A 24,235-nucleotide genomic window follows, 5' to 3' on the forward strand; every position below is an offset into this window, starting at 1 on the left:
GAAATATTATATTTGTAACTGACACTGTTACAAAAATAGAGCCATAGCTGCAAGGCCGTGCGCATTTTGGCGAAACTGAAAAAAAATTTTTCAGCCAACTTCAGCGAATAAAGAAACAAAATTTTGCACTCCTAGCTACGTTTCTTTGTTAATATTTGAGCCTAGAGTTATACCATCTAGAATTTCTAGATTAGACAGAGTTTCATAAAATATTTGTCTATTTTGTTTGCGTTTTCTACACAAAACACTCGGCAATGCGACGCAAGACATTTGGAACGCACTGGGTGTTTATGTCAGGATACCAGAAATAAATGACGGTTTCTGTGATAGCTTTTTTCCAAAAGACAGTAGAGGTTTGCTATATGTCAGGCAGAACATTGTGACCAATCCTGGGCCGCGCATAAAAAAAAATGTTTCCTCACAAGTCACCAACAGCGGATCTTTCAGTGTAGAGGTGCCACAAATTCCAGAAGAAAAAAAAAGCAAGCCACCAGACAAGCAAAATCAATGAACAGCAAGACTAGGGAAGAGGAGAGCTAGATATAGGGTGGATTTCAACCGTCGTGGACAGAGGTTGAACGCCTTGCCTTGCAGGGAACGCGGTCCGCCACCCATGGTGTCGCTTGACGACTGACAAACTCACGGTCAGCATCAAAGTTTCGCGGCTGTCAACCAGACCAACGCTTCCAAAGCGGCACATCGTAGAATACAGCGGCAGAGCAGGGCATGCGGTCGACGCTCTCTACAGCGCAATGCAAAGGCTAAAAGAGAACAGAAGCTAACACCTGAGTACGGCAGAACAAAAAAGAACTGATTCCTGAATAGCACGAGGCTGCAGCGATAACGGCTCGAAGCCGCACATGAAACCTGGCTGCTCGCATGGTTGGCGCTGGCCGCCGAACACGTGACCGCGCCTCAGCGACGCCGCCGCCGGAATTTCTCTGCGCGATGCTTTAGCTGCCCTTATCAAGACGTCACCGCACTGACCACATGGCACATCAATGTTTGGTCATGCGCAGTTGCGCCGCATCCGCTGGCACCTAGAGGAATGGAAGAAAACGCGCTCAGTTTTAATGACTATAAAGGAACCAGTTTATTTATTATTTGCAGAGTACCCTAAAGGCCCAGCAGAGTATTACAGAGGAGGGGGGGAGAGAACGCATGAAAAAGCAGGATCATTTGAAACAACGACGCAGAGCAAGGATGCACAACACTTTCTGCAATAAAAAAAATAAACGATATGACACATCTAAGCAGGGAAAAAAAATTCAAAGTATTGCCCTGAATATATGCCTAAACAATATTAGAATATGAACTAAGCAACAAGAAGGAAAAAAAACACAACAACGATAACAAAATAATAAGAAATACCAATATTGCGAAGACAAAATTAGCAATACGTAGTGATAATGCGGCAAAGTTGGCAATGACACGATGTTGTATGGCAAAGAATTCCAAACGCTTTTGGCGTGAATGAGAGGTAAGTTTTTATTGTTTATTGCGCCAAAACTCTGGACAGACATTATGAGAATGGTTTGGTTTGGTTTATATGGGTTTAACGTCCCAAAGCGACTCAGGGTATGATAGACGCCGTAGTGACAGGCTCTGGAAATTTCGACCGCCTGGGGTTCTTCAACGTGCACTGACATCGCACAGTACACTACTAGCCTCTAGAATTTCGCCTTCATCGAAATTCTTTATGAGAATGATTGTGGTGAGTTGAAACATGGGGTGCTGGTCTGGTATTGACTTGAGAAAAAGGAAGGTAACGATAATACAAGGAATAAAGTAAATTAGGCGAGCATGTTTTCTGAGCGTGGCTAGTGTTTGATGATGTAGCGAGTGCTTTAATGCAGATACCTCTTTTCTTACCGCGCAAAAATTGCCAAAATTGGGTGCATTGAAAGAAATCTTTTTTGTGAGAATCGATAGACGCGTTCTCAAAAATATGGTTATAAATTTGCTGGTAGCACAAAAAATAGAAGAAAAAGATATATACATCTGAGCACTTGACCAGAAATTGATTAGAAAAATTTTAAATACACAAAACGTTGCGCGTGCTCTCAGATATCATTCTTTCGATTTTCAGCTGCGTGCATAATACATTGCACTTTCAGTGGCCTTTCGATATAGGCAGTATGACTGGTGTGCCACTAGAGAAAGCAAAGCCTGCGGACATAAATTGGAGGTTGATGTGGGATGTGCTGCACATTGAACTTGTTCTGAGTTCTGTTCTCGTTTTTTTATAGCAGAGCTTGTTAGTCCCTACTTTTTTTTTTTGCTTGGCACTAAAATAACACTGAAAAAGCCCTAAAACGTTGCGTGCCCTTTCTTCACATACATGCATTTTGTAAAATATTTGGCAGCATGTTACAAGACCTTAAAGGGCAAAATAAAACTACTATTATCTTTTACAAATAAAGCGCACTGCATAAAATAGCAATTTAACTGAAAAACAACACATGCGAGCACGCGCTGATAACCCGGGCCTCTGAGACTGTCTCCCAATCGAAACTGAAATCCGACGATTCTGCTTGGTTACCTAACTCAAAACTACTGTCCTAAAAAACGACAGCGTAAAAATTGGGAAAACCGCCCAGTGTAGCCTTTCGCATTTGAGGAGCACGCGGTTAAACGGAGGCCATAATCGGTGACCGGCGGACTGTCTCCGGTGAAAGTTTTATTTTCATGTCGCGTCCTCGCGTTAGAAAATAAAAAATGAAACCATAAAAATGGTGTTGTGGAAGGAAAATAGATGGCGCAGCTTGTCAAGGAGCACCCTCTTGAAGTTTCGGCTGAAGGTCCAAAACGTGGTTCATATATGACAAATGGCCTTTGGCGCGGTAACCACAGAGAGATGCTTTGATGACCTGAGTAGGATGAAAAGATAAACCTGCTCTGCTTTGAACCGACTGAAGATAATTAGTAACATTATCCTGGTGACAGTGCTATATCAGTGAAACGTATTTAAGTGAAATTCTGATAAGAGTTGTGCACTTGTGATGTCCTGTATCCTTCTTAGGGGAACCAAGCGACGTTTAAGAAAATTATTTTTTTTAACGCTTTGTTAGTTATGTGCTCTATGTGCGCGTTCTAGGATATATTTTAAATTGTTTTACTCGAGTATTTGTGGATTGTGTGCAGATTGAGGGGCGACCCGATTATAGTTGAAAATCTTAAATATTTAGTTTTATCGACAATAATCTGCTCCTCTCATCTGAGGCACTGTTCAGTTAATTAGGTAAATAGAATTGAAGAATACGCACATCGCATGGGTTAACTGTTTGCATGTAAATTACGCAATCATCTGCAAAAAGATGTATTGATGAAGCTAAGTTCAAGGCTATGTCACTGATATAAATAAAAGATAAAAAGAGTAAAGGGCCAAGCATGGACCCTTGAGGGACACCTGAGGTTACTGTGATGGTTTTTGAAATGCATTGATAAAGCTTCACTGCCTGAGAACTATTATTTAGAAATCGATCAACCCGATTAGTTGTTTTCTGGTCAAGCTGAAGGTTTTGAATCTTTGAAAGCAAGCATTTATGCGGCAAGAGGATCAAAAGCGTTAAAAAAGTCGATGAATATTGAATAGATGTCACTCGACACGTGTAATGAACCGTGAAGGTTTTTCGCAAGTTTGAAAAGCTGAGATTAGAATGACCATTTCTGTCTGAAGCGATTCTGACTATGAATGAGCAAGCTATTCCTATGCAAATTATTCATGACATAGGTAAACAAGATGTGTTCGAATAATTTTCAGGGAATAGCGGTCAAAGGTATTGGCCTCTATTTTATGGGATTTCTGTTGTTGCCTGATTTTTGTAAAGGTGTTATATGCACAGTTCTCCAGTCGTCTGGAATGATTCCTTTGTGAAGAGATTGCTGAAACAATAACAGGAGTATTCAACACCGGCCTTGTTGCGTGTTAAATTCTTGCTGTGCACTGCCAAGCGTTTGATGCGACATGTGAGAGATGGTGTCTTGAATGAATATTTCTTTACTTTGGTTGCTTTTACTGTTTCTCTATTGTCACATTTTTTCTGGCTTGCATTTAAAAAGCTGCTTGTTGCTCTCAATAAATACTTGGTAGTTCGGCTTCTGTCTTCTCAGCTTATGTGTTCGTCTTGGTCTTTCGCTCTGCTTCCTCTAGTCATGCAACCATACCCTCAAGTCAAAACCACTAGTATTGTTGTTAGGAAGACATTTTAAATATTTTTTTAGATGTCCCTCTTTAAATCAGAAACGGAGGCATTAATATTTTTGTGCATTTGAAGACTGATTTTAGTGCTCTCTTCAAACGATCTAAACCTCAACAAATGTTAAAAGTTTATTTTCCATAAAGAACCCTCTTTTGAACAGAGCTCAAAGCTGATCTGAAATGACGGGAACAGTGGAACTAAATTACCAGGAATAAACGGCATACAATCAGGAGCCGTCAACGCATCTCTGATTGTGAAAAAGGAACATGCTTTTCAGTCGCTGCGTAATTGAATCCAATGCACATGAAAACACAAAAAGAGACTGACCCGGATATTAATGTTATTAGCTACTGAGGAGGTAGGTTCACAAGTTTTGTTGGCACTAAAATGGTAAGCATTTGTATGGCGCGAAAGTGTCGAGCTGCGAGAAATTGTTCAAATAAAACACTTTCAGCCCCGGGCCTTGTTCACAATGAATGATTTGATGTGGAATTTTTTTTATGTAGACATCCGGGAAGAGCTCGCCGGGTGTTCCCAAAATCACTTCTCTTGCAAGAAAGATGTCGACTAGATGGCAAGATGAGCAAGTCAATTACAGCTCTGTTTAGCAGCCAGCAGAAATGAAAAAAACATTATGTGGATAAAAAGCACAGTTAGGTGTGCCTGAAATACTTAACTTGGAGTCAAGACAAGTAAGACCACGTCACGGCAAAGAGTGACAGTGCAGGCAAAAAATAAACGAACTAAAACAGACATAGATATGATGTGATTGTCAGTGCCTTATACAGAAGTCAGTTTCCATGGATGTCCTGACCAGAAGCAAAATTCAATCAGCCTACATACAGACAGAAAGCCACGTAGTCAGTTCGAAGTCAGTTCGCCTTGCCATAATATCAATTTTAGAACATTTACTTTCAGTGCTTTTTAACTTAACTGCTCTGCGTCCCTTCCCTGCATAAATGTCGAAGCCTTCACGTAGCGTCTATCTTTTGAAGGGTAGTCTTGCGCGGAAGTACAGCCTTATGAACCTGCAAGCAAGGTGGTCACAAGGAATTAAACTACAAGCATGACTCTTTTCTAATTTCACTTTTGACTGCGTGGTGCAGATTTCTCGAGCGCTCACCACAAGGGCGATGCCGACTGTACTCACAGCCGTACGATGCCAGCTGTATCTTCCAAACAGGATGTCTCTTATCTGCACGATGTGGCTGTATCAAAAGCCGTGGATGACTGAAAACCTGGAGCATCGCACGAAAACACTGCCAGATGCAACTCTCTTGGTAATACCTGCATCACTTCAATATACGCCAGAGGTGGGTTGAATCTTGGCCTTTGCATTCTGAGCCACAGAGGGAAACATCTGAAAGATAGCACAAATAGATTTGCATCTGTATAAGGTTCCTGACATTGCACCCCCAAACAAGTCCTTTCTCATCCGTACGATGTAGCTGAAATGAGGGCACGTCTGGCAACAGATCACTAACAGAACACCACAACAGGCATTAGTCCAGGTGATCCATTCAGGACTTCAACAATCTCCAGGCCAAGTCATCAAGATAGCCTTCTCACTGCTATCTGAACAATTCAGTAGACGGCGGTGCAGTTAACCTGTGTCGAAGTAGCCCAGGTGCTTGCTCCTCATGCTTACAGTTGGAGCAGTAAATATAAACAAACAATGGGGATTGTGGTACCCACATTAGAAAGCAGTTGCATCTTTACAAGAAAGCATGAAGTGAAAGAAACACAGTATAAGCTGCGAAGGGCACTTGCCAAAGTTTTAGAATTTGAGCAGGCAAGGAGGTCATCTCAATTTCCCTGTTGAGCAGCTTCTGCCTAAAAATAAATGCACTAAGTGTAACAGGCACGGACAAGGCCAGCTGTGCAAGGTGCAACGGTTTACCCCCCAAAAAATCTGTGAGCCCTGATTGCCAAGGAAACACTTTATTACATTGTCAAACAACCTGCGCACATACAGCGCAGCACCAGTGAGTAGACTACCTCAGTGCCGAAGCTCTCAATTGTAATGAATAAAAATCTTGACAAGTCCATGTGGTAACACACCTTGTTTCTTACGATACTCTCAGCTCCTTTTTACCCTCTGGGTCAATACCAATCACCTACCTCAGGCAAATAATAAAGCTTCTATGACAGCCATTAGCAACAACGCATATAAAGGGCACACAACAGATGAAATAACTCAAGGCAACCCCGCACAAGTAAACTAAAATCATGCAATAACTGTTTATCAACAAGCTACTCTTCCATTTTTATTGTGACCTGCAAGAAAACAAGTCATCATCAATATAATGCTGGAATTTTGGTTTGCTGGGCTCAAGCAATAGGCGCTGAATTTCAAGAAAGGAATACAATTTCAGTTTTATGATCGCTTGTAACTAGAGTGGTTAACGATGCGTAGCGACACATCAACTTTAAGGGGCGCCTTATTGGAGGACTCTGGGCTATTTTGTCTACAATGGGCTCTTTATCATACGCTGACTACGTAAACAGCATAGGGCATTTTTGTACTTCGACTCTAGGTACATACGGCCGCCACGGCCGGCATCGAATAAACCGCAACCTTGGGATCAGCTCCTGAAAGACAAAGCCTCACCGCAATTGCGCCGGCTTCCATGAACGCATCGTGATAATCAATACTGCACATGGCATTTCAATGTTGTAAGCATTACTGAATCCTTTGTAACCCATGTGTAACTGATGGCAATAACAACAAGGCGAATTGGAACATTCAGGAGACCAGAATGTTCTCGGCAAGAATGAAATCCTGAGAGATGTGGGGACTTTCACTCACGACTTCCTCTTTTGTTAGCTATTCCGCGATCCCCCTCCCACGACATCGCCTCGAAGAGGGTCGCGCCTCGTGACCCTCCCAGGTTAGTTTCCTTAACTAACAAGAGAGGGCGCAGTCGTCGCCGCGCCACAGACAGCGTGATTGCTGCGCGGGCGAGAGAGAGCATCATTCTCTTCATCTGGGGAACATCGTTACGAGCGGACGTGTCGCCCACGGGATGAGGCCTAATGGGGAGGAGCGTTCTCTCGCTTCTCGTCCCGTCCGGCCCCGGAGTATCCCCTGCTCTAGCGTGGGCGAAAATTCGCTCGTAACCTTGATTGTGAGTCGGACGATTTCGACTCCTTAGCGTGTTTGGTTGTTAGCTAGCGTTATTGTTGCTGTACCATTAGATGCCTATTTGTGTCGGTCAGAGTGTCGTTCCTTTGTTCACTCAGAGTAAGGGCCGATATGGTCGGCGTCCTCTTGGTAGCGTACGCGACCACGGGGTGGGATCCAGCTGATTTTGAACTGTTTCGCCGCAGTTAATTGGAGGAAAACTTATTCATCCCCCTATTAAAAAAAAACCACATCTTGTACACCAACGTGGGGCTTGCTTTTGGAACATTGCACAACTGACTGTCCGGTCCAAGGAACGCTCTTTGTCCGGACTTGGCAAGTGCTAGGCCTAATGTGAATTTTGATCACCAGGATATTACGTTGTAAAATAACCTCCATTTGCTCTCTCCCCTTTCTATCTCTCCCTCCGTTCCTTTTCTCACGTGTAGGGTAGCATAACATGCGTCGCCTAGTTAACCTCCCTGCCTTTCCGTTCGTCTTTTTCTCTGTCTCTCTTGGTCACTAGGACCTGCGGCATCCTTTCATGCGTGCGAGGCGGACAGTGCGGCAGCATGTTTGAACTTTTCGACATGCTGATCACGTTTTTCTTCTCTGGATTATCTTCATCACGAGAATCACTTGGTCCGCATCGAGGGAGCGCGTGGCCTAGCGCCCGCGGAGTTGCTGAGCCCGAAGCGAGTGTCGGAAGCCGCGTGGGTGGTCCGAGTTTTCTGTACATATTTTTCTCTGCTGTCTCTTTTTCGACTCTTGGTGTCGAAGTTCCGGGAGCCAGGTGGCGTGGGGCTACGGATGTCGCTCCGAGCTCGCTGGTAACGCAGCTCGGCGCTTGGGGTTCCGACACCATCCGATAGGGTGGGCGCCGACCGCTCAGAAGCTGCTTCGTGCGGTGAGCGGGGTAGAACCACCCCGCAGAGCAGATGTCTCCTTGCGGCTGCGCGCACGTAACCCTTGTCGGATCATTCCTTTGTTCACGGTCGTTGTCAATGGTAGTCAGACCTAAGGCTTTTCGTAGCGGCTTGCACACGTCAGGAGAGACACGACCACCAGACCGCGGTGTTAGGAGGGGCGCACTCTGCTGCCCACCCGTTTGTGTAGCCTCGCGCGAACTGAGCACTGTCTTTTAACTCAAGAATGGGATTTGGTCACTCTAACTTTGCGTTTGCAAAATCGCCCGACACGTTTTGCTGGGAAGTTAAGCATTGGGACACGAAGAACTTGCGGACACCGTTTCTCCTCCGTGACCTACGTTAAAGGCACGCCGAGAGCATTTCGGCAATCTTGCAGATCCAGTGGAGCCACCTAGGCTTGTTGTCCTCTGTATACTGTCTCGCTGCCGCCTGCTGCGACGGAGCTGCTTGTATCCTGTTCGGCGCATCCATCCGGGGCAGCCGTGGCGAGACCATGGAGCAGTGACCTCCGGCTCCTGTTCTGGCGACTACTGCTGAATCCTGGCCTGCAGTTTTCAACTGGCCCTCTCTTCGCGGGCCTGCAGACAGGTAGTCCACGGGCAATGCGTGTCGTCTCAGTGGAGACCTTCACGCCGCCTTCGGAACACCGCAGAAGTCTGCGTGGACACTGTCGGCGTGACCTCTGCTGCAAGACCTGCCTCGTGTGCATGTTGTACAGTAGAGTCCTCCATAGCACGTGGGTCTATTTAAGGGTGGGGATGTGGGGACTTTTCCTCACGACTTCGTCTTTGGTTACCTTTCCCGCGATGCACCCTACCATGGCCTCGCCTCGAGGAGGTGCGCCCCAGGCGACTCTCCCTGGTTAGCTACCTTAACTAACAAGAGAGGGCGCCGGCATCGCCGCGCCACAGACGGCGTGATTGCTGCACGCACGGGAGAGCATCATTTTTTTGAGCTGGGGAACATCGTTGCGACCGGACGTGTCTTTTGGCGCTACGCTCTCCGCCAGCGGTGTCAGGCCTCGTGGGAAGGAGGGTTCTCTCGCTTCTCGTCCCGCTCAGTCCCCGAGTATGCCCTACCCTAGCGTGGGTGAACATTCGCTAGTAACCTTGCTGGTGAGTCGAACGATTTCGATTCCTTAGCGTGTTTTGTTGCTAGCTGGCGTTGTTGCTGTAGCAATAAATGCCGGTTTGTGTCAGCAAGAGTGTCGTTCTTTTGCTGCTTCAGAGCAAAGCCCGCCGTGGTTGGCGTGCGCTCGGTAGCGTATGCTCACAGTAAGGTTCGGGCAGTTTTGAACTGTGTCAGAAGCGATTAATATGGGGAAAGCGTATTTATCCCGTAAATAAAACCCCACACAGAATCCAACTGAGCACAGATCTAAATAAATGTGTAGAAAAAAGTACCCCTTGCTTACTTAGGTGTAAACAAAGCCGGTCGCTTTGAAGCTGTGTACGTAGCCAGCAAAAGTGATGCCGCTTAATGTTGCTAGGGTTAAAACTTCTTGACAGATTTCGTACAGAAAGCAACTAATAGTGGACGTTAAATATGCAAAAGCAACCTAGCCGCACCCATTTAACGAAAGATCACACACATGGAAAAGCCCTGTTTTAATACATCCAATGTTACACTCTGGAATGAAAAACAATTGCTGATATTGCTTTGTGATTTGCAAACCAGCGAAGGAACACACTAGCCGACGGTTCAATCAGGCTCATTTGTGGCTTAGCCGAAGTAATGCTGATGCTTTAATCACACAAAAGAAATGGAAGGTGACTTTTTTGTGGCACATATTTCCGCGCAGCGCTGGTAGAAACCATATCGTGGGAAAATTGCCAACAGCAGCCTGAAACACCAAGGACTGCGGAACTAACCAACAAACACAAAAACTCCTCAAAATCTCCCAGAAATATCCCATCAGGAGATATGGAATGTCCCCAGGAGGTTCTCATTTTTCCCGAGGACGTCCAAAAAACTTCCCCACAACTAGCCGTGTCCAAAAAAGTTGTGCGTCCCAGGGACAGCCCCAAAAGGTTACTGCTAGATTTCTCGGCTCTGGCTGAAAAATTATTTATTCTTTTTCATGCAGACTATAGGCATCTAAGCGCACATATGTGCCAAATTTCAGGCACATGCTTACGTTACAGGTGGTGTAATACATCTGTCAACTCGCGTGAATGCTTGCTGGCTAGGCCATCCAGACTTACCTGCTTACATGAAATGTGCTTTAACAAGGTGAAAATTTAGGCTGTTTGGTGCATGATCTTGTGACGGGAGCAGCGCAGCACGAGACAAAGAAGAGGCGGGACACGAAGCTGAATAACAACCAGATTTTTAATGCACGTTCGTCGAATGTATACATCTCGCTCGTATGGGAAGAAAAGGAAAGAAGCATGAAAAACGCATAAGATGTACACGTGGTGAAATATCAAGACATCGCACGCAGATAACCAATTTCTCTGTCACGAAGCGCTATTGAAGGTATGCAGATGCATATGTCGCTCTTTGGTAGGATGTTGAAGGCTTCTTCAATCTCCCTGGTCCGTTGATCAAAATACGATGGGATGACCATTGTGTTGATAAGCTGCGGAGCGCATTCATGCTCTCTGAAATGTTTTTATAATTCACTGCTGATGGCGCCCTTTAGGAATCTTTTGTGCTCTCGAAGCCGTTTATTTAAACAGCGTCCTGTTTGACCAATGTATGTGCGTACGCATGACAGAGGTATTTCATAAACCCCGCTTTTCACACATTTCACATGTTTTTTCAGGTGTTTTTTCTTGCATTGATTTTTTTGCCTTGCTCGCTGTTGACTTTGGCGCACAAGCTCCTTAACTTGCTGGGTGCTGACATGAGCACTTTTACACCAGCTCTTGCTCTTGCTCTTTTGAGACTGTGGGAAATGCCATTAATGCAAGGAATGACCGCGTACGGCTTCCTTTATTCTGATGTGGTTGTGATATATTCTCTGCCTCTAGGTGCTTGCGGAATCCCTCCTGCGACACTGGATAGCAGTCTCGTCGGGAAACCTGCTGCTTTCAGCCGACGGTTCTGGTTGTCAATACTGCCTTGAACCTCGTGATGACAGGATCTCGTCAATGCGGCTCTCATTGCTGTTTTTTTCTACCCCCACTTGATGATCTTGGAGTGCGCAGGTGTGTAGGGGAGCAGTCCCTTCTAGATTCGTGGTCCGTACCGCCAGCATATGTGAGCGCCTATAAAGGCTAGCGTCAAGTCAAGAAATCGCATAACGTTGTTTTCTGGGAGTTAACTTGTTATTTCTAGTCCTAGTTCTTCTAGTACTTAGCAAAAGTAGCAATGAGAGTGGCATTGACGAGATACTGTCATTATAAAGTTCGAGGCAGTTTTGACGCCCAGAAAAGTCGGCTGAAAGCAGCAGTTTACCCGACGAGACTGCTATGCAGTGTCGCAGAAGGAATTCTGCAAGCACCTAGAGGCAGAAAATATGTCAGAACCACATCAGAAGAAAGGATGCCGTATGCGGTCATTCCTTACATTAATGGCATTTCCCACAGTCTGAAAAAGGTAGGCGCAAGAGCTGGTGTAAAAGTGCTCATGTCAGCACCCAACAAATTAAGAAGCCTGTGCGGCAACGTCAACAGCGAGGAAAGAAAAATCAATGCAAGAAAAAGCACCGAAAGAAAAAAACATTTGAAATGTGTGAAAAGCGGAGTTTAGGAAATAACTATGTCATGCGGACGCGCCTACATTGGTCAAACAGGGCGCTGTTTGAATGGATGGCTTCGAGAGCACAAAATATTCCTAAAGGGCGCCATCAGCAGTGAATTAGCAAAACATTGCGAGAGCATGAATGCGCTCCGCAGCTTATCAACACAATGGTCATCCCGTCGTATTTTGATCAACAGACCAGGGAGATTGAAGAATCGTTCAGCATCGGGCAAAAGAGCGACGTATATGCATCAGCATACTTTCGATAGCGTTTCGTGACAGCAAAATTGATTATCTGCGTGCGTTGTGCTGATCTTTTACCACGTGTACATTTTATGCGTTTGTCATGCTTCTTTCCTTATTGCACGAGCGTGATGTATATATTCGATGGAACGTGGATTAAAAATCTGGTTGTTAGCGTTGATTCCCGCCTCTCTCTTTGTTTCGTGCTGCGCTGCTCCCGCCACCAGAACATGAAATGTGCTAGAATTTTACACAGAAAGGAAATATTAATTCAAAAAGTCGCCCGATCCCGCCCATATAACAGGAAATAGGAGCTCAAGACAGATGTAAGTTCAGTTTATTAAATGTGCTCTTTGCATTTAAATGAATACAAACAGGAGACGCATATGTATGCACCATTTCACACAATGTACGGAGCACTACGACACCCGCAAATAATTATGGCCAAAATTTTCTTTAGCTCTGAGAAATCTGAAAAAAATGGAGCAATAAAACATAATACAGGCTGAAAGTTGATGCACCTTAAGCAAACATTCTAAAGGGTACAAAATCATATATGCACACGCAAAAGCAAACGTAGGTAAAGAGCAACCTGGGTGCCAAACGAAAAGACGATTTGAGCGTACGATACAGATACTCGGTTAAAAATAAAAAAATAATAATAATAATTGGTTTTTGGGGAAAGGAAATGGCGCAGTATCTGTCTCATATATCTTTGGACACCTGAACCACGCCGTAAGGGAAGGGATAAAAAGGGAGTGAAAGAAAGGAAGAATAGGTGCCGTAGTGGAGGGCTCCGGAATAATTTCGACCACCTGGGGATCTTCAACGTGCACTGACATCGCACAGCACACGGGCGCCTTAGCGTTTGCTGTGCGATGTCAGTGCACGTTCCAGATACGCGGTTCCAGGTTACGGATTTTCTGCAGGGTGAAACCTCCCTCTCGCTTTGCATCTCTCGCAAACGTCGGAGTAAGCTTGAGCGTGTTATCAAAACAGGAAACAAATAAATTCTACGAGGCGAAAATAAAAAAAAAACGAGCATAAACCACACACCTTGACGACGATGCCAACAGAAACCCGGGTTGAAATAAAATGCTGCCACTATACATATGAGTTCAACGCAGACTTCTGTCCTGCGCCTTCTCACGGCACAGCGAACGCTTAAACATACGCGTTACATCCTCGTTACACCCCCTTTTTATTTTCTTGTGACTAAGTGTGGGTATAAGACTGCTTGGATCCGGATGGAAAGTGTTGAAGTCTTGAGGTAGGAGCCCTGGCTCGCCGCACCCGTGGTACAGCAGACCACGCGTGCGACACAATACGGCGTGGGAGGCGAGATCAAGGTGATCAAGGCACAAGTAATCCGTTGGGGGTGGGTTGGAAGTCAGCGACGCGAAGACAACACAAACTATACCGCTGCGACAGGACGGCGATGTAGGTTGTTAAGGTTAATCAATGAGCACTCGCAGCAAGAGTCTGGTGGGCTTCCGAAGATGTTTCCCGCCTATGACCGCAGTCAACGCGCCACAGTCGTCGGAGGCGCTGAGGGATGCAAAGCGCGCTAGGAGTCGCCCATTGCCTTGAAATCCCCTGCCGCGAACGACGTTTGTAAGAGCGCCATTATGGTGTAGGGCCGTGAAGCTGTGCAAAAGACTTGCGATGCGCCGCGCCGCTGCGCCAGTTCCAAAAGGAATTAAGTGGGCACGCCGAGGTGCGCGGGAAAGCTGCCATGAATCCACAGCTACAAAGTTCACGACAGCCCAGTGATTAGAGCAAGAGCTGCTGCGCGCTGCTGCTTGCGCGTGAGCGGCTAGGGGCTGCGCGAATACGTGTGCGCAAGATGGCTTCCGTCCAGCGAGGAAGCCGGGCGAGCGACGGGAGGCCCATTACTGCGCCTCTGCTAGACAGCGGCGCAGCGAGGACTGCTGGTAGTTGGAGATGCCTGCAGGGACCGCCGCACCGTGCTGAAGTTGGAAACACTATTGAAGACAGGCACGTTGGTGACCGCCGCTCCCGGCGATGCGATGAAAAGGCAGACCGCCGTCGCCTGCCTGCCTGCAGCATGGAGCCGACGGCCCACGAGAGAGATGCGAGGTGAACTGCGTTTGTTTCGGCTATTCGAACAAAACTGTTTGATCTATCAAAACTGCGAGTGAAAGCGCAAAAACTTCTCTCCCCGAAGCTTTTGGCGCGAGGGAGAGAGAAAAGGGAGCGAGGAGTCAATTTGTATTTTTTTGTTGAAAAGCATTGGTCCCAAAAACGTTCTCCCAGATACCTTTCTGGGACCAAAATGATTTGATTTGTTTTTGTTTCTGCTTAACACCCTCGAAAAAACGGTTCTAGGACATTAGTGGGCACACTTACCTTTTGCTTGTGTTTCTATGTCTTGCCTCTACGGCCTGGAAATGTTCAATAAATGTTGTACTGGGACAGCGACATTCCATCCTTTCTGGGCGCTCCTGGGGAGGTACGTTGTTTGCTGGGTAAAAACATAGAGAAACGGTCGAAGCGTTCACATCCCGCGCGTCACAAGCAACCCCTAGCGACTGCAACGCGAAACTGCTAAACAGGGTACTAAATTCTCCAAAAAATTTAAATAAAAAAGGCAACAACACAAAAAGAATTAAAAAAACTGCAGCTCATACTTTTATGTCAATCTACGCGCTTAAAGCTTGCAGATAGATTTATTTTCGCATGTAATTCTTAAAAACCAAGCTGGCATTGGCTGTAGCCTGTAATTGCCAAGCAGCGGAGCGAAACCAAGGAGGAAGCTATAGCGTGCAGGACGCAACGAAGAATGCGCGCGAGCGGGTTGCCAACTGGCCTAAGACGGCGATGGCATCATACGCTACGCCCGTCCAGCCGGTCGTGCCGCCGGCCAGTCTAGGCGGAACGAAGAGGCGTTCGGATTATGAAGCAAATTTCATCACTCGCGCAACTGGCATCAGCTTTCAGTCCAGTATGCTGCCTAAGTCCAAGTTTACGATCGAGTGATCCGTAAGCTGCACCCGAACAAAGCAAAAAGCGTGGCCACGAAGCAAATTAAAATGCCAGACCGCACACTAAGCGATGTGCTCCCAATTTGTTCATGGCATCGTTTATCGGATTACCAAGTTATGCAAATTCAGTACATTATACAGAAAGGAAGGTAAGTCAACGACTGGACAATATGGCTCCCAACAGCAATAACAGAAAAGTCAGGCGCCAACCTTGCAATGCACTGCAGAAATTGCTAAAAGCAAAGAATCCCAGCTGGCCTTCGTAACGTCCGGACACTGAAAAAGAGCACATAATAGCTTAGTCGAGAGATCTTTGAAGCCTGGACCAAAAGTAATATTGGTGAGCAATGTGTCATCACGCCATCTATCGCCCTATCGAAGAAGTAACTTAATTTCCTGCTCGACGACGCAAGGAGATAAAGATAGAGAATTGATTGTAAGAAAGTGCCCGAATCCTGTTAGGTTATAAGTATGCGCGCTTGAAATAAAATTCAGTTGTCAATGCTGCATCGACCTTGTATGCATGCTCCTTCGCTGCCGTTGTTTGTTGTTGGCTGAAATATTTTATCGGTACAGATGATTCCGTTGCTTTCCATTGAAAATAACAAAAGACAGTGTGGCAACTGTTGCAAATGGGTTGCAAGCCCCAAGGGTAGCGTTGGCCTGGCGGCCTGGGGCACAGCTGGAAACATCTGAAGGTCCCGGCAAAGGATGAGTCGACTGGCAACAGAACAACTTGTTTATTCTGGCATCGCAAAAGAGCAGCCGGTCAGGGCGACCACGTTACACGAAGGAAGAAATCGAAGTCTCTCTTTGGCGTCCGGGGCAGCTGCTTTTTATACCCTCGGAGTCGAGGGCGAGAAGGAACGGCTAGGGATGAGTCGCACGAGACGGCGACGCACGGACATGTTGAGACGTGAAGTGACGCGTCCGCCGGGCCGGCGCCGGTCAGACCTCCTCGCCTCCCAGTTGGGGAGCTCCTCTCCCCGGCTGCCGCGCTTTGACAAGCGTGGGCACCAACATGCACACACACACACACGCACACACGACGACACGTGGCATTGAAACCTGCCTGGACGCGCTTGGCGGGAGGCGTTACGGCAGCACTGAGCGGGCCCAAAATGACCGCCACTTTGAACGAAGCCCCGGCGTCCGTTGCATCCGCGCCGGCTATACCGCGCGTCGTAGGCGAAACGTAACAGACCGCCCCGCCGGGAGAAGGAGATCCCGATGGTCAGGGGACTGCATCCGCTGTCCGGAGGGATGTCGCTCGATGATGCTCGTAATCGAAACCGGTCGCCCCTCGACGTTGCTTGAGCGCAGCGCACAGAGAAGGCCTCGTTCTCAGGTTCAGGTTCACACAGGGCACTGCAAAGTGACTTCGGGAGAGTTGCCATTTTTGTGCTCGTTCCCAGCAAGCGTTAGAACTACGCCGAAACGCAACCGCTCAGTCAGCAAGCACGAGACAACCCTCACTAAGCTCGGCCAGGCTCTTTCCCCTTTTATACTACTGCCTAGTTCCTTACAGTAGTCAAGCAGCACTCAGAACGCGTCCACAAATGAGAAAATTGCACTAGAAAGCACGTCATCACTTTGAAACACTAAACAAAAGCAATATGTTAAAAATCCTGCCTCAAGAAGAAAACATCAGTAACAAACAACTTTGAGGCGGATTCCTACGTTAGGGGCTTCGACTTAAGCCATCGGCGTTACCGTTGACACTCCCCTTTTTGTAACGCACCTCAAAGGAATATTGTTGCAAAGCGAGGCTCCAGCGCAGGAGGCGGCCATTTTTGGGAGAGATGGTCTGCAGCCATTGGAGAGGGCAGTGATCCGTCTCAATGATAAACCTCGAGCCGGCTAGGTAGCATGACAATTTCTGAACGGCCCACATGAGACACGCACACTCTTTCTCGGTGGCGCTGTACGCCTGCTCACGACAGGTCAGCTTACGACTAGCATACAGGACGAGGTGTTCCACTTCTCCATTGTCTCTTTGGCACAGTACAACGCCTATGCCTCGCTCACTAGCATCGCACTGAACAACGAACCCTTTTGTGTAGTCTGGCGATCGTAGCACAGGCTGGCTTGTTAGGGCGCTCTTTAGGGCGCTAAAAGCTCTTTCCTTTGTCTCGCCCCAGACGACTGTTTGGGGCTCTGTTTTTCAGAGCATCCGTCAGGGGATCCGCGATATCGGAGTACCTGGGGATGTACCTCTGATAGCAGCCGGCGACACCTAAGAACGACCAAATATCGGTCTTCGGCGCGGCTGCGGGAAGTCTCGCACAGCGGCCACCTTTATTTCAGAGGGGCGGCGACGACCCTGTCCAATCACGTGACCGAGGTAGACAACCTCGGCCTGTGCTAATTGGCACTTGGGAGCCTTGATTGTCAAGCCCGCTTCGCGCAGGCGGGATAGCACTGCCCGCAAGTGTGCCATATGCTCAGACCAGGATGCGGAGAATATCGCTACGTCCTCTAAATACGGTAAAGCGAATTCTTCCTGTCCCCGCAACACTTTGTCCATGAGGCTTGAAAAGCAGTATGGCGCGTTCTTCAAACCAAAGCTCAAAACTTTAGGACGGAATGTTCTCATTGGTGAAATGAACGCCGCATACCTACTAGCCTCTTATGTAAGTGGAACCTGCCAATAACCCCTGACAAGATCTAGGGTGGAAATAAACTGAGCGCTACTAACTTTCTCAAGGCGCTCCTCGATGTTAGGGATCGGATAAATTTGATCCTTAGTGATGGAATTAAGCCTGCGGTAGTCGACGCAAGGACGAGGTTCCTTGCCCGGTACCTCAACAAAAAATACAAAGGGAGGTATAATCACTCTCACCCGCCTCAATAACACCGAGCTGTAGCATCTTCTTTACCTCAGCCTCCATAATATCGCGCTGGCGGGGTGACACCCGGTACGCCTTGGATCGTACTGGCTCTGGGGAGGTAAGTTCTATGTCATGAGTAAGGACACAAGTCCTACCAGGCCTCTCAGAGAACTGCCCTTGAAACTCTTGTAAGAGTTGGTGTAGTTCGGTTTTCTGCTCAGGAGACAGCGGTGCTTTAATGATTAAGTCACTAATGACCTGATCAGTGTCTTCCCTGTTCGTCACTGAGCCTAGTCCCGGAAGCTCGACCGGAAGCTCTTCTAACTTGCCCGTGTCGGGCATTTCCTCTCCAGTACCTGGTGCCTTCAACGCTACAGGCTCAATTTTATTCAGTTCGGACGTGCTCTGAATATCAGCTTGCTGCGCCTCCGACCCTTTTTCATTGTTCGACAACGTCGGCCCCGCAACTTCCGCCTTTGCAGCGAGCTCCCGAACTCTCGATCTGGTTAAGGCCTGAACGCTAGCCTCACCAAACGAAAGCCCCTTCTCGCGCAGGAGGTGATCGGACCTGTTCGAAAATAGGTACGGGTACTGGGGGGGGGGGGGGGAGGCAGCATAGATGACACTACGGCCTCCGTCTCAAGTGCTCCGAAAGGTCCTTCAATAAGCACTTTTGCTACGGGCAGACACACGCTATGAGCTTCCACGGCTTGCTTGATCCATGCGCACTCGCCCGTGAACATGTCGGGTTCTACGTAAGAGGGGTGAACTACATCCATTGTAGCTGCGGAATCACGAAGCACTCGGCACTCTTTCCCGTTCACGAGGAAGTCTCGCATGTAAGGCTCGAGAAGCTTCATGTTCTCGTCAGTGCTACATAATGACAAACACACGACTTCTCTTTTTGTTTCTGGACACTGCGCCGAAAAGTGACCCGGCTTCTGGCACGTATAACACACGCGCGCTTGCCTCGTCTCGAACCGCTTTCTGCGTTCGGATTCGGCTGCCGCCGTCTCCTTACGTTCGGTCGGACTGCTTTCACTCGTATCCGCACTACGTGTGTCCCCCCTTGCTCTCATGGGGGTGAACTTCGGCCTCTCAGACTTGGAGCCAAATTCACCCTTTTGACCGTCCTTAGCTCCGCGAGCCCGACGCGTCACAAACTCCTCGGCTAGCTCGGCGGCTTTAGCCACTGTACTAACGTCTGGCCTATCCAAGACCCAGTACCGCACGTTCTCAGGTAACCGACTATAAAACTGTTCTAGCCCGAAACACTGCAGAATTTTCTCGTGGTCACCAAACGCTTTGTCTTCTTTGAGCCACTCCTGCATGTTTGACATAAGCCTGTAGGCAAACTCTGTATATGACTCACTTCTGCCTTTTTCATTTTCCCGAAACTTCCGACGGAACGCCTCCGCTGACAGCCTGTACTTTTTTAGGAGACTCGATTTCACTTGGTCGAAATCCTCTGCCTCCACTCTCTTCAAGCGAGCGACTACGTCGGCCGCCTCGCCGGGTAACAAAGTGAGCAAGCGCTGTGGCAACGTTTCCCGAGAGAACCCCTGCTTCTCGCACGTTCGCTCAAAGTTAACCAGGAACAAACCAATGTCCTCTCCAAACTTAAACGGCCACATCAGGTCAGTCATTTTGAACGATACTCGTTCTCCTGCACCGTGTGCCTGACTTCCATTACGAGCGCGTTCCATCTCTACCTCGAGACGCTTCATTTCCAAAGCGCGCTCTTCTTTCTCTTTATCTTTTTGTTCTTTACGTTCGCGCTCGTCTTTCTCTTTTTGCTCTTTACGTTCGCGCTCCTCTTTTTGCTCTTTACGTTTGCGCTCGTCTTTCTCTTTTTGCTCCCTCTCCTCAATGGTCTCAAGGCATTCCGACAGCTCGTCATCCTCAGCCTCCAACTCAAGAATAGCCCTTAGCAGTTCTGGTTTTCTGAGTTTGTCTGAGACATCCAGACCCAACTCTCTTGCAAGCTCCAGCAATTTCGGTTTGCGCAACGACTTCAAATCCATGGCTGCTCCGAATGCTGCTTTCTCTACTGCCTACTATTTTCTTGCCGCAAACTAACCCGGCAGCAACGACAACACAATTACCAGCTCTGTTTCTGACACTAACAAAAGCCTGGCAAAACTCAAAAGAAGAAAGTCCCGCACTCACCAAACCTCGCAGCCAAGAATTCAGCGCAGTCGTTCCGCTGCAGGCAACCAGTCATCACACAGGGCTCGTTGCACTGCTCCCGGATGGACGTTGTGCTGCTCAGCATACAGTTGACCGCATATCTTCGCTGCTGGCCTCCGTTGTCGGGATCTCACCGCTGGCAACCAGTTGTTGCAAAAGGGTTGCAAGCCCCAAGGGTAGTGTTGGCCTGGCGGCCTGGGGCACAGATGGAAACATCCGAAGGTCCCGGCAAAGGATGAGTCGACTGGCAACAGAACAACTTGTTTATTCTGGCATCGCAAAAGAGCAGCCGGTCAGGGCGACCACGTTACACGAAGGAAGAAATCGAAGTCTCTCTTTGGCGTCCGGGGCAGCTGCTTTTTATACCCTCGGAGTCGAGGGCAAGAAGGAACGGCTAGGGATGAGTCGCACGAGACGGCGACGCACGGACATGTTGAGACGTGAAGTGACGCGTCCGCCGGGCCGGCGCCGGTCAGACCTCCTCGCTTCCCAGTTGGGGAGCTCCTCTCCCCGGCTGCCGCGCTTTGACAAGCGTGGGCACCAACATGCACACACACACACACACGCACACACGACGACACGTGGCATTGAAACCTGCCTGGACGCGCTTGGCGGGAGGCGTTATGGCAGCACTGAACGGGCCCAAAATGACCGCCACTTTGAACGAAGCCCCGGCGTCCGTTGCATCCGCGCCGGCTATACCGCGCGTCGTAGGCGAAACGTAACACTACTGATCTCCTGGCTTATATACAACACAATGTTAAACACATTTTCCGCTGATTACACCCCTGTGGATACAAACCCTATTGCCAGTGAAATCACCGCACTCTTGCAACAAGACAGAAAGTCCCTGTCGCGCCTGCCCTCACCAACATTAGAGGGTCCAGAGGGTAGACTCGGTAGGGATATCCTCTAGCTAGGCAGTCGGCCCTAATATTGCCATCGAGACCTGCTTTACCTGGGACCAAGGCGATACTTGATCATATTGGAGATGGCCACCAAGAACGCGGGGATTCGTGTGCGAGAAATGACCACTCGTGTAAGCTCTACGCACGGTATAGGAGTCTGTAAAAATTTGTGAGCCCTGGTGTTGGGTGTTGCTGATTCTGATGATGGTTTCTGCGGCCGCGGGGTGCAGTGCCGTGAAGGAGACGCTATGATAGGGGATGTTCGCCGTCATATCTATGCACGAGAGCACTTTGCTTTGAATGCTACCGATGACCCCCCCCCCTGTTTAACTGCCACTCTGCAAACTCTTAGACTCACAAATCAATATCAATGGGCCCCTTCCCACTCCCACATGCCAGAAACACGGCCGCTCACAACCATGCCCATGGATTCTTATATCGGGGAGTGGGCGAACGGCGCCTGCGATCGGCGATAGTGCACATGGTCAGATATATGGCGACCATATATAAGGTGGACGTATATGACGGTTTGCACGGCCGCGTCCTCCGAGTGCAGCAGGGTCTCCAAATCCTGTCAGGTCGTGAGGTCCGCCACGCAGAGGGTGATGATATAGATGAAAGAGTCGAAGGGTTCTGTGCACAAGGTGCAGGCAGGAGTGGTGAAGGATAGATGATAGTGGGCTAGGCTCAGGGGTGAGGTGAGAGTGTATGTCTGTAGTTATCACCAGAGTGTTGCGTGTTTGTTATCTAGGGAGGGGTGGGGCGCGGGTACACCTGGCGCGAGGCCCTGTAGGCCTGCGTCAGCTCGCTCAATGAGTGCATTCCTTCCTTCGCGAATCCCGATCGGAGGCCACCTGAACCCGATTTAAAGGACCGCGAGATAAAAGGTTGTCGTCCTCATTTCCGGGGTTCCTTGAGTGCGCAGGTAACCATATAAGCTCCATATGGCGGGGAGGGGGTATTTCAAATGCATGGGTATGCCAAAAGCCCAGCATGCCAAAAGCAGGGACGTGTACGCGTCCTCGTGCAAAATTCAGAATTAGAGTTTTAGAATCTGTTAAAATGTACTGAGCTTCCTTGCGGGTTATTAAAATCGTTATGGCGGCTTCATTTGCAGCTTTTGGGGCGGTGACTGGGGGGGGGGGGGGAGGATGTAGTGTGAGGAGGACGAATGAAGAGGAGTCCACCGGGTCTTCATTGTCTTCATCTACCCTGTAGGCAGCGTCCACCCATACGGCGTCCGGCTCGGAGCCGTACCCTAAGTGGAGTGCCTTCTCACGGACTCTGCGGCGCTGCTCATGGTAGGAGGGGTGCATAATACTCGGCAGCGGCTTGATGACCAGCTCTCAGTGAGAGGGTTGAGGAATGGGGAGGAGGGTTGGGTTGTTGGCCGGCATTCTGATTCCGAGGGGGTCAAGAATATACCGGCCTGTGGAGGTTTGTGTAAGCCTTATGTATTGGGCGTCTCGATGGGCCTCCACGAGTTCCTCGATCGTGTTGTGGTAGCCCAGCACTAGTAATCTATCTGGGGGGTGTTCAGGGGAAGATTGCGTGCGACCTTGAATGCCTTGCCGATCAAGGCATCCAAAGCATTTATGTCATGTTTGGATTGTTGTAGGTGCGGGGTAGTGTAGAACACACGGCGGGGGAGTAAGACACTGATGAGGCGAAAGAGGTTGCGTTCCTTCATGCCCTTTTGATGGCCCAAAACTGAGAATTACTGCGAACTCTACCGCGGTAGCCGCGTGTTATGGAGGCAAAACGCAAAGACGCACGTGTGCTGTCCGATGTCAGTACATGTTAAAATCTCCAAGGTGGTCCAAATTATTCTGGAGCCTTCTACTACCAGACCTCTTTCTTCCTTTCACCTCTTTCTTCTTTTACCCCGTCCCTTGCGGTGCGGTTCAGGTGTCCGCTGATATGCGAGGCAGATAATGCGACATTTTCTTGCCTGAAAAAGTATGCCGCCACCGTCTGGAAGACGAAGTAACGACCGTTAGATGTTTGGTAGAACCATCTATCGACCATGCGATGTATTGCCACGTGATTAGGCTACTTTGCCATTTTTCCTTACCTCAAGGCGGTAGGTGCCGGGTCGCCATAAGGCATGTAATCTTTAGCTACCGAGTGATGACGTCACGGCCGGCATGTTAAGCCAAACTCTAAATAAATATTAGCCTAATTAGGCGATATTGGTATCTAACATGTTCTACTCATCCAGCGCGTTACGAATATGCCATTAGTTAGATTATGAAGTTAACAATAAATTAATTATATTCAAATAAACATAGGCATAGCCATACCTTATATTAACACCCTTAGTTAGATTTGGTGTCTAGCGTGTTCTATACATCTAAAGGATTCTAAATATCTAATTCGTTTTATGATATGACCAAAATATTTACTGAGATATAAGCGAATAAACAGGCACGCGACTAGTTAATTATGACTACAAAACTAGGCACGTTACCAATCAATCACCAATTGGGTTACTAAATCGATTTACTATGGGGACCTTAGACTTTGAAAATTTCACGCCAAAGAGAGCTGATAGCAGACCCGAAGAAAACGAGAAACGTGATGAATAAGAGCTAACGCTTTTTGGTTTTGGATTTAGTTTAAAGGAAATGGCGCAGTATCTGTCTCATATATCGTTGGACACCTGAACCGCGCCGTAAGGGAAGGGATTAGGGAGGGAGTGAAAGATGAAAGGAAGAAAGAGGTGCCGTAGTGGAGGGCTCCGGAATAATTTCGACCATCTCGGGATGTTTAACGTGCATTGACATCGCACAGCATACGGGCGCCTTAGCGTTTCGCCTCCATCGAAACGCAGCCGCAGCGGTAGGGTTGGAACCGGGGAACTCCGGATCAGTATCCGAGCGCCTTGACCACTGAGCCACCGCGACGTGCGCTAATACTCTTAAAACCAATTTTCAAACAGGTTGCACGCGTTTTGAGAACATAAAAGAGTAATAATAATAATTGGTTTTTGCGGAAAGGAAATGGCGCAGTATCTGTCTCATATATTGTTGGACACCTGAACCCCTCCAAGGGAAGGGATAATGGAGGGAGTGAAAAAAGAAAGGAAGAAAGAGTTGCCGTAGTGGAGGTCTCCG

General features: G+C 48.1%; 1 long non-coding RNA gene across 1 annotated transcript in view; it reads left to right on the forward strand.

The window, feature by feature from the left end:
• Positions 1-24,235, forward strand: part of LOC144121655 (uncharacterized) — a 153,081-nt gene that overhangs the window by 46,502 nt on the left and 82,344 nt on the right. The gene's annotated exons all lie outside the window — the stretch shown is intronic.

This window comes from Amblyomma americanum, chromosome 2 (assembly GCF_052857255.1).
Source record: "Amblyomma americanum isolate KBUSLIRL-KWMA chromosome 2, ASM5285725v1, whole genome shotgun sequence".
Classification (NCBI taxonomy): domain Eukaryota; kingdom Metazoa; phylum Arthropoda; class Arachnida; order Ixodida; family Ixodidae; genus Amblyomma; species Amblyomma americanum.